General features: G+C 42.3%; 1 pseudogene; it reads right to left on the bottom strand.

Annotated features, from left to right (window-relative positions):
• Window positions 1-2,020: 2,020 nt before the first annotated feature.
• LOC150002708 (keratin, type I cytoskeletal 18 pseudogene) lies at window positions 2,021-3,368 on the bottom strand (annotated as a pseudogene).
• Between the last annotated feature and the right edge of the window lie 587 nt (window positions 3,369-3,955).

Genomic DNA, 3,955 nt, shown 5'->3' with positions numbered 1-3,955 from the left:
AAACTACTCAACCTAATAAGTGAATTCGGCAAAATAGCAGGATACAAAGTCAATATTAAGAAATCGAAGGCATTTTTATACACCAACAATAAAAACTCAGAGATAGGAACTGAAAGAAAAATTCAATTTACCATAGCAACAAGAAAAATAAAATACCTAGGAATAAACTTAACCAAGGAGGTAAAAGACCTGTACTCAGAAAACTACATAACACTGAAGAAAGAAATTAAAGAAGATACAAGTAAATGGAAGCATAGACCATGCTCATGGATGGGAAGAATCAACATCATTAAAATATCCATACTACCCAAAGCAATTTATAGATTCAATGCAATCCCTATAAAAATACCAACAACATATTTCACAGACCTAGAACAAATACTGCAAAAATTTATATGGAACCAAAAAAGAGCCCAAATAGCCACAGCAATTTTGAGGAAGAACACAGTAGGAGGAATCACAATACCAGATATCAAACTATACTACAAGGCCACGGTAATCAAAACAGTCTGGTACTGGCATAAAAACAGACATATAGATCAATGGAACAGAATAGAGAGCCCAGAAATAAACCCAGGTTCATACGGTCAACTAATATTTGACAAAGGGGGAAAGAACATCAAATGGAGTGAAAAGAGCCTCTTCAACAAATGGTGTTGGGAGAACTGGACAGGGACATGCAAAAAAATGAAACTAGACCACCAACTTACACCATACACCAGAATAAACTCAAAATGGATCAAAGACTTAAATGTAAGCCGTGATACCATAAAAGTCCTAGAGGAAAAAATAGGCAGGAAAATTTCAGATATCCCACGTAGCAACATTTTCACTGATATATCTCCTAAGGCAAGGGAAATAAAGGAAAGAATAAACAAATGGGACTACATCAAACTAAAAAGTTTCTGCTCAGCTAAAGAAAACATCAGCAAGATGAAAAGGAAACCAACCATATGGGAAAATATATTCGCCAATGACATCTCAGACAAGGGATTGATCTCCAAAATATATAAAGAACTCATACGACTCAACACCAAGAAGACAGACAACCCAATTAAAAAATGGGCAAAGGACCTGAACAAACATTTCTCCAAAGAAGACAGACAGAGGATCCATAGGCATATGAAAGTATGCTCAACATCACTAGCCATCAGAGAGATGCAAATAAAAACCACAATGAGATACCACTTTGTAGGGGCACCAAATATTCCCTGTAAAAAGTTTCAATATGTAAGTATGTAAGGGCTTTAAATGTTCTTTGTAAGAAGTAGCAAGGACTTGCTAAAAGGCCTTGGAAAAAGGAATGTAAGAAGGAGTGTTATAGCAATTAGTGATTTACAAGCTAAAAGGACTTCAGCCTCTATCACCTCCCATTTGCTTGCTTGTGTCTGGTTTATAACATTTGTGAAGGTTGTGCTTTGCAGAATGTCTAGCCCTTTGAAAATAATTTGCCTCACAGGGAGTTCGTCCCTGGCTGAAGAGCTATGCTGCCGTCGAAGATAACCTTTAGCCTTGCGAATTTCTGTTCCTGTTACTGCCAAGACATTCCTGCAGTCCTGCCCAGTCCCCTCTTCCTAAGGCTGTTTCCCGCCAAAGAAGAAACAAAGAGACTGCACCAGTATAAAAGCCCAGCGTTTAGACTCCATTGTAGGTTGGAGCATGTTAGAGACCTGCTCAGGGTCTGCCCAACTCCTGGCCAATATTAAAAATCCTTTGCTTAACTTTATACACCGCTTCAGAGTGTTCAATCTCGCCTATGTAGCCGTAACAACCTCACACCAGTCAGAATGGCCATCATCAACAAATCAACAAACAACTTGTAAAAAAAAAAAATATTGACAAGCCACTAAGTTCATTAATGGTAAAATCTCTTACAATAAGGAAGATACAAAAATTTAATTGTCGTGAAGACTATCTACAAAATCCTGAAGCTAACAGCATCCTTTTTGTTGTTGTTCAATGAACTCTGAACTTTTTATTGTCCTCCTGCCCACAAAAAGATTCCCTACTTCTGCTGCCTTTAACGCCTCAAAACTTTGGTGTCGTTGACCTCGGACACCACTTTGCCGTCCACAATCCTGCGGGTGGTGGTCTTTTGGATGGTTTGTAAGGAGTGGCTGTTGTCCAGGGCGACAACAAGATCGAAGTCCTCCCCTTCTTCCAGTAGTCGGCGGTAGGTGGCAATCTCAGTCTCCAGCTTGACCTTGATGTTCAGCAGGGCCTCATACTCCTGGGCCTGGCACTGCTCCTCTGCCCGGGTCTGGGCCAGCTCTGACTCCAGGTGCAGCAGGATCCCATTGAGCTGCTCCATCTGCATGGCATAGCGCGTCTCCACATTCCTCAGGCTGTGCTTCAAACTGGCCTTCAGATTTCTCATTGAGTCCAGGTCAATCTCCAAGGACTGGACTGTATGTCTCAGCTCCGTGAGTGTCATCTCAGCAGCTCCTATCTCAGGGGTCTGCGAGGTGACCACTGTGGTGTTCTCCTCAATCTGATGGGACCAGTACATGTCTAGTTCCTCTCTGTTCTTCCGAGCCAGCTCGTCATACTGGGCCCAGATGTCCGCCATGATTTTGTTGAAGTCCTGAGATTTGGGGACATCCAACTCCACAGTCAGCCCGGAGTTGGCAATCTGGTTTTGTAGACCATTTACTTCCTCCTCATGGTTCTTCTTCATGAAGAGCAGCTCCTCCTTGAGAGTCTGGATCTCTGTCTCCAGCTGCAGCCGAGTGATGTTGGTGTCATCAATGACCTTTCGGAGCCCATTGATGTCATTCTCCACAGACTGGCGCATGGCCAGCTCCATCTCATACTTGACTCTGAAGTCATCATCAGCAAGATGGGCATTGTCAATCTGCAGAACGATCTGGGCATTGTCCACAGAATTTGCAAAGATCTGAGCCCTCAGGTCCTCGATGATCTTGAAATAATGCGCCCAGTCTCTGACCTGGGGTCCCTTCCTCTGTAGGTGTTCCCGGATTTTGCTCTCCAGTCTCCTATTCTCAGCCTCCAGGCTTCTCACCCTCTCCAGGTAGGTGGTCAGGCGGTCATTCAGGCATTGCATAGTCTCCTTCTCGTTCTGGATGCCCCCTATGCATGCCAGATTCCCGGCCATCCCTGCAGCCAGGTCCCCGGATCCCCAGTTGTCTCACACGCTGGGGGAGTGGGACACCGAGATCCGGGAACCGGAGTCCCCGGTGTCTGCATAGACGCTGGTCGCGCTGTTGGCCGGCCGGACCCGGTGGCTGGGAGACTGCAGGAAGCCCAGGCTCAGGTAGTTTGTGGAGAAGCTGGAGCGTGTGCTGAAGCTCATGTTGCTCAGGGAGAAAGGCGAGAAGCCGAGACTCAGGTTGAAGCTGCAGTGAGTGCCAGGTCTGCGACTCAAGTTTTGTGGCTGAGCCTAACAGCATTAATAGTGAGAAATTAGATGTTTTCCTTCTAAGATTGGAGACAAGGCAAAGATGTCCTTTCTTTTTACTCCTGTTGAATATACTAGAAGTCGTAGACAGTGTATTAAGCAAAAAATAAAATGAAGAAATTCTTAAAAAGATACGCATAAATTCCTAGAAGCAGCAAATATATTCCTGAGTATACCCTCTCAGTACACAATGTCCATATCTAAAATCCACTCTTTTTCAATATACTAATAATTAACAATTCAAATTTGAAGTTAAAAAAACCCAATACATTTAAAATAGCACCTGCAAATTGAAATATGTATATATATATATACATATATATATATACACAATTAAGTACAAGCTTTAATTATAGAAAACATAAATAAAACACTGATGAACAAAACCAAGAAAGATCTAAATAAATAGAGAGATATTGTGTGATTATTGGAAAAAATATTTTTCATATGTCAATTCTCCCCAAATTCAGATAAGTAGTTTGATGTAGTCAGTCACATCAAAATCCAAGAAAACTATTTTCTAGTTATTGACAAGGG

Source organism: Furipterus horrens, unplaced genomic scaffold, assembly GCF_987537825.1.
Source record: "Furipterus horrens unplaced genomic scaffold, mFurHor1.1.pri manual_scaffold_8, whole genome shotgun sequence".
In the NCBI taxonomy this organism is placed as follows: Eukaryota; Metazoa; Chordata; class Mammalia; order Chiroptera; family Furipteridae; genus Furipterus; species Furipterus horrens.
The sequence above is the reverse complement of the archived record's forward strand: the minus strand, read 5'-3'. Positions and strand labels throughout refer to the sequence as shown.